Below are 12192 nucleotides of genomic sequence, written 5' to 3'. Positions count from 1 at the left end.
CCCAGAGAATCTGATGCTCTGGCAGACTGAGGAAATGCTCTCGCAGGATATCGGCGAGTTGAGCGGTCATCATATTTCCTTTCCCCAAATTTGGGATACGCTTTAATTATTAATGTGCGCATGTGAAGTTCCGACCCATCATAAAGATACGGAGGAAACAGCCCTGTAAGGTGGGTGGCTGATTTTGCCGTCTCTAAGGGGATCCCGTGCCTTCTGGCTTCTGGGAAAGGAGGGAGGCGTTATTGGGAGGGATGCGTCTGTGTGGGTAGGTGTCTGTCCTGTGTAGGTCGGCCCCTGGACGGAGAGGGGGACCCTTTGGTTCCCATGAAGCCCTCGTTTTGATGGATCGGGGAAGCAAGGACATCAGAGCTGCTGGCCACCCTGCTGGTGAAAGAAAATCGGGCAACTGATGGAGGCATTTTCGACTTTCTTCTTCCCTGGTCAACTTTCCAACCAAGATGAGCCTATTCATGGCACCCCAAGGCCACTTGAACGTGATTTGGAGAATGTGGGTATGTTTACATGAGACATCCACAGAGGCATCTGACACAGGGCTGGTCACACAGGGTGTCAAGTCGGGGGTTGGGAGCTCTTAGGACAACATATTGGTTAGGAAGCCTGGACCCCTGCCTTCTGCCCTGGCCCAGCAGCCCCCTCCCTGCAGAGCCCCAAGAGAGACACTTAAGGAGGCAAAGAGAAGCACAGCGAACCTTTGGTGGCGGCTGCAGCCCTGCGTGCCGCCTGTGGGTCTCTGGCCGGCTGGGCTCTGGGTGCGGAGAGTGCCATCCTCTCCCGACCCCTCAGACCTGAGTCTCAGACCTTGCCACTGGGCTGGGATGAAAAATACGTCTGCCAGTGTCATTGGGAAAGCTGGGGTTCATACTTAGAGGAACAATGCTACCCAGTCACACCCGAGAGCGTAAGGTGGGTGGGCAAAGGAAGCTCCATAGGTGTCCAGACTTCTGACCTGTCGGGTGAAGGCGGCCCAAACCTCAGTCATTTCTGACCTTCTGCACAGTCTTGGCCATCCCCGGTTAATACTGGTACCGTATCATCGTTACAATTCTTCAGACGGACTCGGCGTTTCAGCTAAATGCATTTCTTTCCAAAGGGAAATGTATGTATATCATTGTCCCAAATGAAACACCAGAATCCGCTTTTCAAAAATAGAAGGGTAACTGTAAAAAGAAACTTCGGGAAGCGAAAACGATGCTTTTTATCTGCGGCAAATACTGGCTTTTACCTGAGAGCAGCTTGTGTTGTGGTTTTTCTTTCCTTTTTCTTCCCCTCCTCACCGCCCCTGCCCCCCTCTCCCTCCCCCCTCTCCCCACCTCTCCCTCCCTCTCTCATTAAGGAGGGAAGTCAGCATGTTTAGAGAGAGCTGCTGAGGTTTTCTCCTGGCCACTCAAGCTCTCTGTGCATGGGGGTCTGGAGTCGGTGTCATTTAGAGCAGCATCTGGGCTTGGCTTCTCCACCCAAAGTCTTTTCTAAGCCTTTCCTGTCTCACCCTTTGGGGAACTTTCCCCTCTCGTCCTCCCCCCTTCCTCACACTGCTTTGGGGGAGACTTCCTCTCAAGAGGAAGAGAGAGAGAGAGGGAGAGCGAGAGAGAGCGAGCGAGAGAGGGGAGAGAGAGAGGGGAGAGAGAGAGAGGGAGAGAGAGAGGGAGAGCGAGAGAGAGCGAGCGAGAGGGGGGAGAGAGAGAGAGAGAGACACACGCTCCCCCCCCCTGCAGAGAGAGAGCCTCCCCCCCAGCCCCCCGCAGAGAGAGAGAGCTTGGCTGGGAGCTGCTTTTCTCTATCTGTGCAGCTCTCCAGGGAGCGGGTTGGCTTCGGGGTGCTTTGAGACACCCCTTTCTCACTACCACCTCGCTGGCTTCCTTCGAAATGGTTCTGCTTTCATGGCGACCCCCCACCCGCCCCAAAGGCATTCAGAGACTCATAGCAGCCTTCTGTGTCCCTCTCTCCCTTTCTTGTTCACCCTGGATGTTTCGGCACGTTTGAGGTAAGAGCAGACCAGCGTTACAGCCCTTGCTTTCTGAGTTGGAAACTTGATTTCCGACGGACATTTGCAACGTGCGGAGATCATTCTCATTCACAGAAGCCGCCAGTGACTGCGCTCCTGTCGTGTGCTAGGCTTTGAACTTAGTGCTTTGGTGTCTTAACTCCTCTCAATAATCGATGGGGGGAAGTATCACCCCCACTTTATGGATGGGAGAGCTGAGATTCGGGAAGTTGAATACCTCCTCCAAGAGAGCCCGTCGTGTCGGAGCGGGAGCTTAGATTGGTACCCAGGACTCTCCAGTCCCAAAAGGCTGTTTGCTTTCTACGACAGTGGCGGCTTCTCACACTTTGTTGAGCCCCTGAAACACGGGTAGAGTGTGCCACTATTTACCTCCCTTGTCCCGTCTCTAGTCGCTGGGGCGGGGGGTTAGATATTTGCACTTGAACGGAGATATTCTGCACAGATCCTGCAGAGAGAGTCTGATGCCTGTCCAGGTGGGCTGGCCAGTGAGTCACACCATGCTGCCTCTTTCCAGGAACACACATGTGGCCGCTTCTTTGTGGTCACCTGATCTCCTGGTTTTAGCTTTCTGAAAAGTAAAATGAGGTCTTCATATGGCTGATTTCTACATGAAATTTCGAAGTGAAATTTAGATCGGAGCAAAAATAACATTTGAATGAACCAATTCTTCCCCTCTTGAAAACGTCTGGGAAATGTCTGTATCAAGGTTTTGATAAAACATTTCCCCACAGAATGGATACACTGCTGTCAGTATTCACAGAGGCGAATCTAAAACATTTTACGTATCTCCGTTACTGCATCGGATAACCCCGAAGTCATCGGAGAAAGACTGGACTGTTACTACAGAGGAAGACTGTGTGCATTAAAAAAAAATAAATGAATAAAAAAAAAAAGACGGGCGCCTGGGTGGCTCAGTTCTTTGAGCGTCCGACTCTTGATTTCATTCAGCTCAGGTCATGATCTCACAGGGTTCGAGCCCCGTGTAGGGCTCTTAGCAGACTGAGCAGAGCCTGCTTGGGATTCTCTCCCTCCTTCTCTCTCTCTGCCCCTCCTCTGCTTGTGCTCTCTCTTTCTCTCTCAAAATAAATAAACTGAAAAGAAAAAAGAAGGGAGAAAAAGAAAACTGTAAAACGACAACGATTAAATAAAAAGGATCTCGTATTTAATCCTCTGAGCCTGTTAGAGGATGATCCATTGCATTTCCTCTCCCTGTGCACACATAAAGTCTGCACTTCCCAGCCTCCCTTGCGGTTAGATCAGGGTCACCTGACAGCCCCTAGCCAATGGGATGAGACCAGGAGTGGTGCACACCACCTTCAGGCCTGGCCATGGCCTTTTCACTTGCCCTTCCTGGCAACCTCAGAGGTCTGAAGATGACATCGCAAGAGAGAAGGAGCCTGGAGTTCCGAGTCACCACCTGGACGAGACTCAAAAGGGCTGTCTGGCCTACTCCGGACTGCGGCTTGAGAGGGCTACAAACCGGGATTATGAGAACGCTGGGGTTTTGGTGTTGTTGCGGAGAGCAGCCAACCGCCCTAATACGTCCTCTTGGCCGGAGAGCCCTATTAACCAGGAGACACTCCTGCCGATCGTCACCGTTGGTAAGGATGGAGAAGCTGTGGGCAGTGCTGTCTTCATCTGAACAATCGGTGTTCATCTAGCACTCACCAGGCCAGGCTCTGGGGTAAATGCTTTCTTACATCGTGTTGTTTAATCTCCAGGACAACTTGTGGGGAGGCGGGCATTGATGGGTCCGTCTTCAGATGAGGAAGGGGGGACTCGGCCGGGTTCACACGGGCAGTGAGAGCCGGTGCTGGAGTTTGAGGGCAGGTCTGCCTGACTCCCGTCTTCCCGTCGGTCAGCATGCTCCATGGATTTATCCGTTCAGTCTGGATGGGTCGTGGAGGGATTTCGAGGGGAGAGAATGGCGTGCAGCCTGGCAGGTCTGGTAGCTGCCTGTGCAAAGGCGTGAGAGAGAACATGGTGTCTGACCCAAGGGTTCTAGAATGCAGGCTGTATGCTTTCTCGAGGTGGCATCTGCTTTGGTGACCTGCAGTGTGACCGTACTGTCTCAAGCGATGCAGATTGCACACCAGACCATTCCGCAATCTGCGCCCCCTGTCAGCCAATCTCAGCGAAGACTCTCTTTCCTGGCCCCCTTTCATCTCATTTCACATCTGGGCTCGATGAAGCAGAATTTCAGGTCTTCAGCTGGTCCGATCGATGCGTCCGTTATCACCTCAATCTAAAAGTGGCTTCTGAGGGCATTTCCAGTTGAATGACCTCATTTTCAGCCATGGGGTTTGTCTCTTCAGATCCCTGGGGGTGATAGCCTAGACCTGCGGTTGGGTGAGGTCCCTGCTCATAGTTGGGCACAATCGATTTCCCTTTTCAGGTTGTCTTGACTTCCCAATTTTAACCTTCCCAACTCAAATCCGTGAAAGGTGTCTTTATCCCCTCGGATCCAGGGGAGCCGAATGCAGTCGGAATTTCCTCGTGCGGAGTCCCACCAGCTCTCCAGAGGCTCCTTCCTTATTGAAGTGGGGGTTGAGCAGCTCCACAGAGCTGGAAGGCAGACACATTTAGCAAGTGTCCAGGGGCATCAGAGCCCTGACAGTTGCCTTCTGCTCTGCATATGAGAGATTTTCACCTTGTGAGGCTTCTAGAGTGCACCTGCAGACCCCAGAAGGGAGTCTTGCTTTTTGGAAAGTGGTAATAGCTCTGAAATGGCAAACAGCATCGTTTCTGAGCTCCCAGGCTGATGTCCATTGAGCCCGTTGGAAGCTGTTAGCAGGGGCTGACCAGCTGGTCCTAGACACCTGTAATGAGCACTTATGGAGCCAGTGGCTGGGAGGAAGATGGGTTCTTCCTTCCTTAGCGGGCAGGACATGCCGTGGCCATGACTGTCTGGATTCCTAACCAGCCTCTGTCCCCGCTGGGCAAGAGCCCACCTTGACTATCTTGAGATCAGTGTACTAGGCGCAGGGAGGAAATTCTTGGCAAATGGGGCATAGTCAGGAAGGAGGCATCATCGTTTTGAGTCCTCCCCTGGTGGAAACATCAGGCAGGCGTTTTGCAGGGGGGAGACTTCATGTCTGGTGGGTGCGTCAAGTTCTGCAGGGGAGGGGCTGGGATCCACACAAGCTTCTGCACCTCGGAGTGTGTGAGTGTGTGAGTGCGTGTGCGTGTGGACAGAAGCGTGAGAGAACGCGTGTAGATGTGGGCGTAGGCATGGTGTGTGGGTGGGTGAGAAGCATGAGGAAACCATAGAGGAGCCATCACAGGGAAGTTGTCGAGGAGCTGGAACTCCATTCTCGAATAAGAAGGTAACAGAAAGGCATCAGTGAGCCTGTGGGAAAGTGGGGGGACGACTGGGGGGTGGTCCCTCTCCCTCTTCCCATTGGGTTCTCCCAGCAGCCTGGTAGGTGGGCCAGGAAAAGACATGGAAGCTCAGAGAGGTCAAGTGACCTGCCCAAGGCCACAAGGCTTTTAAGTGGAAGGTTCCAATGGAAAGAGACTATGGAGAACGGACAGGCTCTCTGTGGGTCAAGGACGATGAAACTGACATCAACTTACATTACGGTGGGAGAGGGGCGCCTGGTTGGCTCGGTCGGTTGAGCGTCTGACTTCAGCTCAGGTCATGATCTCACGGTGCGTGAGTTTGAGCCCTGCATCGGGCTCTGTGCTGACAGCTCAGAGCCTGGAGCCTGCTTCAGATTGGTCTCTCCCTCCCTCTGCCCCTCCCCTGCTCATGCTCTGTCTCTTTCTCTCAAAAATAAATAAACATTAAAAAAATTTTTAATTAAGATGGGAGAGACCCAGGAAGGAAACATGCCTTGACATATAATGCTTCCTTTAAAGGGCTGTCCCATGGCCTTAAGAAGAAAGGTTATGGCCCTTCTTGGTGGATGAATGAGCCCCCAGACAGCCTCCTTGCCCCAATGCTGTGCTGCAGGGAGAAGGTTTCCCCAGGTTCCCCCAATCACCTTCCAGAGTCCCTCAAAGGACTCTCTCAGGCCTGGGTCCCAGCATGTTTTCATTAAAAAAAGAAAAACAGACTCCACGCTTATGGCAAAACTGAGGGATATTCTGCTTCTTGGTTTTAGGTTTTTATTCTTTGAGCTCATAACGAATTTTTTAACAATGCTCCTTGTGGCTCTGAGACCTGGTGGAAAATGGTGCGAAATGAATTGGTAAATACTTCATTTACATGTTCTTATGTACACTTTTAACTGCTTTCAGATCCTCTCCTTGGATTTTGCTCCCCTCTGAACCCATGCTTGCTTATCGGGTTAACCATATTCGGATTCAGAGTCAGGTGTGTCCCTAGTAACCGCAGTAATTTCTATCCGGCGTTGGGGAGTTTACAGAGCATGTTCACCTCCCCTCGATCCTTCCCGAGTGGCTTAAAAGACGGAGTGCACAATCTGGGGTGATCATTTTGGGTTTGACTTCTTGTTCTGCTACTTACCGAGTGCCTCGGGCAGGGCCCTGAAGTGGAGGGAAACCCTGGGTGTCTTATGTCACAGAACTGTTGTAAAGGTAGAGAAAGAAGGTCTGGTGGGGGAGGAGCTGAGCACGCCCCCCTTTCTTTCGGACTCCTTCATCCCCCATGCCTAGCGCTGAGCACAGGGTGGGCATCTGACCTATAGACCGCTCATTCGTCTATTCGACTCATCTCCACCGAGTGCTTCCTGTGCATCAGGCTTTGTCCTAAGTGCTTGGGGCACAGCGACGAACAAAAATGAAGATTTACATAATACATCAGCGAGTGATATACTAGGTTAGAAGGTGGTATTGCTGTGCAAAAATGCCAAGCTTAGGAATAGTGGTGCCAGGGTGGGAGAGAGGCAGAAGGCTGTAGAAACCAGGGCGGCCGCACTAGGGCTCCAGAAGAAGATGGCCTCTGAGCAAATACTTGGAAGGGGTGAGAGAATCAGGTGCAGGTATCTGGGGAAGAGACGGCAGCAGCTGTGAACCCAGGTGGACACCTGCCTGCTGTGTGCAGGGAAGAGAAAGGGGGTGGCTGGAGTGAGGCCAGAGTTAACGGAAGGCAGATCATGTGGGCCTGGGCTGGGGGGCAGGGTAAGGATGTTCATTTTACTCTGGGTGAAGTAGGGATTGCTTACTGGATTGTGAAGCGTCACTTTGGTGGATGAGCGAAGGGCTCACTGCAGAGGGTTCAGGGCAGAAGCTGGGGGATCAGGTGGGAGACCACTGCGGGTGAGAGACGACAGGGTAGGGGCGGGAGAAGAGCTTGGATTCTGGATCTGTCCTGACGGCAGAGCCAGCAGGATTGGCCGATAGAGCCGCTATTAGGCGCATGAGAAAGAGAGGAATCCGGTGGCAGGAAGGCGTTGCCATCGGCAGAGACAGAGAGGTCTAAGGTAGAGCAGGTTTGGGGGGAAAGCGTCATGGTTCAGCTTCTCTAAAGCTCAGATTCCCACGCACAAACAAGGAGACGGATGCGGAGACCCGAGCAAGGATCCTGAGGTTGCGAAGCTCGGAGCTGAGATCTGGGGCAGAGCTGAGGTTCAAAGGCAGGCAGAGCCATGCTTGGCCGCTTTCCTTTGCCGGATTCTGGAGAATGAAGGCGTGAAGCCAGGTGCCTGCTCGGTGGGTGTCTGTGTGACCCTGAGTGGGGAGGAGTGGTCAGCCTAGAAAGGCACCCCTATGTGCTCCTTGTGTGGGAAGGACTGGGAGGGGGTCAGGAGCCAGAAGCCTCAGGTTACTGGTCTTAGATTCTGGACTTACACTCTAGACGATGTGTACGTCGTGCAACCTATACGGAGCACCTACTGTGTGCCGGGTCCCGTGTTGACTGTTGACGACATCATTGAATGATACATCATTCCTCATCTTCCGAACACAGTGCTTAGCAAGATGTGCATAAAGTTTCTCGCGTCTTCTTCAGGTGAGATTTTCCCAGTCACCTCGAGAGACATCCGAGACCTGGGCCCTGAAGCAAATTTGTTTCCTTCTTCAGCTGCGTGTAATATGTATGTTGTGCTGGTGTGTGAGTGCACATAGATGCGTGCACTTGAATGTGTGTGTTTTGGCCTATTCTGTGTCTGTGTGCTTGTGTGTTTAGTGCGTGGGAGGGTGTGGCTGTGTGTGCGTGTGTGTGTGTGTGTGCACATGCCCGCTGTTCTGTGCCTGTGTCTGCATGTGTACGTGTGTATGTGGCTGTATGCGTGTGTGTCTACGCTAGCCTCTGTGTCTCTCCGTGTGCCATGCGTGGACTCCGTACATGTATGCTCGCGTTCACTGATCTGAGAGGCCTTATCCACATGGGGATTCCTGGCAGCGGGTCCTTACCCCTCCCCATCTCCCTCTAGCACCTTCTGTCTCTCCTGTTTACAGGTTTCCCACCACACTTTTTATTCCTCTTCCAGACACTCGCAGCTCAGCTTTGCACTTGAGTCTGTAGACCCCAGTCACTATTGCCCTGCCTCTTTTCTCTGCACCTGGAGGCCATTCTCAGCCTCCCCTTTTCTAAGGGTTGTGTTTCCTGCTAAGGCCACGTGCGTTTTCTGAATAGCAGGAGGTTTTATGGGGTCTGCACTTCTCTTTAGCAGCTTGAAACGTCCTCATTTTAAAACTGTCCATTCTAGGGGCGCCTGGGTGGCGCAGTCGGTTAAGTGTCCGACTTCAGCCAGGTCACGATCTCGCGGTCCGTGAGTTCGAGCCCCGCGTCGGGCTCTGGGCTGATGGCTCAGAGCCTGGAGCCTGTTTCCGATTCTGTGTTTCCCTCTCTCTCTGCCCCTCCCCCGTTCATGCTCTGTCTCTCTCTGTCCCGAAAATAAATAAACATTGAAAAAATAAAAATAAAAAAAAATAAATAAAACTGTCCATTCTAGGGGTGCCTGGGTGGCTCAGTCGGTTGAGCATCTGGCTCTTGATTTTGGCTCAAGTCATGATCTCAGGGTCATGGGATTGAGCCCCATGTCGGGCTCCTCACTGAGCATGGAGCCTCCTTAAGATTCTCTCTCTCTCTCTCTCTCTCTCTCTCTCTCTCTCTCTCTGTCTTTCTCCCTCTGTCCTCCCCAACTCGCGCACTCTCTCTCTAAAATAAAATTTAGAAATTGTCCTAGTGGATTCATCCAGGAGAAAACCTAAGAGGTAGAAACAAATCTCTTTGTCCTTTATGATAATAAAGGAGCCACTAAATTAACTCTGCCAGCTTTCCTTTTATTAAGTATGGTGTTCCTTTTGATTTAAGAATATTTTTACCTCTCCGAGTGCTTTTAAGGAAGGTTATGGCAAGAAAAAGTCTATTCATCTCTGCAGTATATTTGGTTGCTTTTCATAAATTGTCTAGATTGCATTTTAAGGGAGTGGAAATTGAATCTAGTCTTTTAAAAAAATTGCTGGAGGCAATTAGCTGCTGGAGTGTTTAATTATGAGAGAAGCGCTCAGATCTACCACTGAACAGAGCCTTCCTGAAGCTTTTCAACACAGTTCTGCCTACTCTTTCCTCATTTTCCCCCATTTGTAGTCTCCAAAGAACCAGCTTCCCTTACAAACCTCCCGTTCAGACCTCCACCATTTCTGAGGCTAGTGGAGGTGTCAGTGAGATGCTCTGTTACCAGGATAACAGTGAGGGATCAGTAGCCCGAGTATCGACTCTCTCTGCTCAATGGGGCTCTCTCCAGCCTTGGGATGACCACCTGGTAAAGGGTAGAGGAACGATCTTTAGAGAGGTGCTCATTGGGATCTCTGATCTTTTTCATCATTCCAGTTTTTACTGCTGTCAAGTTCGTAAATTGAAGCTTAAGGAGGTGGAAATCGTGGAATAAACTTAAAAAAGTTTATCGACAGGACTTGGTTGAGTATCAGGAGACACAGTGCTGATTCCTTACCAGAAGGGTAAGTTCCCGATGAGTCATGACATGACCACATGATCGCAGTCCTTCTAAAATCAGAGACACCCTAGAATTCCCGTCTGTTTGATGCCCTCGCCCATTTCTCAACACTTTTACTAACTTAAAGCAAGTGTTAACAAACTATAGCCCACAGACCAAATCTGCCTGCTTTTGTAAATAAAGTTTTATCAGAACACAGCTGCACCCATCTATTTATTACGTGTTGTCTTTGGCTGCTTTTGATTTGAGTAGTTTCAATAGAGAGGGTATGGTCTGTAAAGATAAACTACTTACATCTGGTTCTTTAAGAAAACATTTGCTGACTCCTGTTTAAAAAATTAAACACGAAAAAAACCCATCTAATCCAGATTTAATTTACCTCTCTCTCTCTCTCTCTCTGTCTTTTTCTGGAAGAAAATGGTTGGGTAGATGGTTACATTTTTCTCCCTTTAGGAAATGTGGTGGATGGCTTATCCCGTGCCCTGTCCATGGTGCTGGACATGTTTAACCTTCTCTCACCAAAACCATTGTGTGTTTCCAGAAAGAGAAAACGGTTTCTAGGTTGGTGAAGACCTACCCGCTTGTCTGTCATGTAGGAGGACACACTACTTATACTCATTGTCCCTCCAGCCTTCTTGGAGTGAATAGACGGAGTGCCTCTTGTCAGGGGAAGGTTCCATATGTCTTTGCTTTTTAATGAAGAGAGATGGCTTTGTGAGTGTTTGCACAGCCAGAAGGTATTGTATTCGTGATGAAGAGAGGTTCCAATCCTGGCGTGAGTATGAATTATGTTTACTCTAAGTGCCTGAAGGTCAATCAAAGTATGTGTACGCTTTCAGTGTCGCACCGTGACAGTGAGGTATAATATTTAGATGGCGTGGTAGCATTTATATTCTAAATGTGGACATAAACTTCTTGTTTTACTCTGGAACTAAAATCGATAATGAAACAGAGCAGCATCACATCAAATCAATTCTGAAAGGCTCTTGAAGCCAATCCAAATTGCAGAAAGAGAGATGAAGGTAGTCAAAATATTTAGGCCAGTTAATTTTGCAAAGTTTGAGCATGTAACTCATGAAAAATAGGGACAGTTATGGGCTTGTATCAATAATTCTGGTCCCTTAAAATTGACTACTCTTTTTTTTTTTTTTTTTTTTTTGCCAAGGTGACTTCTAGAATAGGGCATCGCTAAGTATGCCTATTTTGATAGTCCTCCTGCAAAGTTCCAACCTGACAAGATTTAAATGTTCATTTATTTATTTTCAACGTTTTATTATTTATTTTTGGGACAGAGAGAGACAGAGCATGAACGGGGGAGGGGCAGAGAGAGAGGGAGACACAGAATCGGAAACAGGCTCCAGGCTCTGAGCCATCAGCCCAGAGCCCGACGCGGGGCTCGAACTCGCGGACCGCGAGATCGTGACCTGGCTGAAGTCGGACGCTTAACCGACTGCGCCACCCAGGCGCCCCCAACCCGACAAGATTTAAAGAGGCACCCTGAAGGATACCTATGTTGGCTTTTTTGTTACAGGATATACACAAGTTTGATTGCCTAGCCTCAGAATAAAAAAATAAAATAAACCTATGCAGAATAATATCTGATACTTCTCTTCCTAATGTGCTCAATTTGTTGCTATTTTCCTAGGGGAAAATTGTGACTTGGTATTTACTCAACCTCGTCGTCACCTAGAATTGTTCAGTCAACTGCTGTGCCAAAGTCGGGCGGGAAGCCATGCTGACACTCGTATGATGGTCCCGTTTGAAGGACTGAAATGCTACAGTGGAGGTCAAGTGTGGGTCAAGAAGGGATCCCAGTGAAGGCGAGGTCTTCAGGGTCTCCTGCTGGTAGCAGGATGAGGTTTCTGAGCAGATCGTGACATTTGCCTGATAATTTGCCCCCAGGGAGATCTGGCTTTTCCAAACACTGTGATGACGTTGTAAGAACTGAATGAAATAAGAGCAGAGTAGGCATATTCCAAACAACACTCCTATTGCTGAGGTATGTAAAAAATAAAAAAAGTCTTCCTGTCTTTCTGATAAAAGGAAACCAAAGGGTCTCCTCTTCCATTTTTATCACTGTGTAAAAATGCCCTCTGGAGCCATTTGTAGCTTGGGCTCCAAAGTACACAGAGCAAGTTGATATGTTTACATGTGAGGGGTTCTCCTAGGATGCCCAGGGGCTGTGGGAGGTTCCAGTCTGCATGCAAAACGCTTTGGGAAAGAGTCACTTCTGAGCGAACAAAAAATGGGCATGTGGAAGGATGGATAGAAGAGGAAAGATGTGTGGATGGATGGACGGAAAGA

The sequence above is a fragment of the Leopardus geoffroyi genome, chromosome C1 (assembly GCF_018350155.1).
Source record: "Leopardus geoffroyi isolate Oge1 chromosome C1, O.geoffroyi_Oge1_pat1.0, whole genome shotgun sequence".
NCBI classification, from domain to species: Eukaryota; Metazoa; Chordata; class Mammalia; order Carnivora; family Felidae; genus Leopardus; species Leopardus geoffroyi.
Note: the sequence above shows the minus strand (reverse complement) of the source record.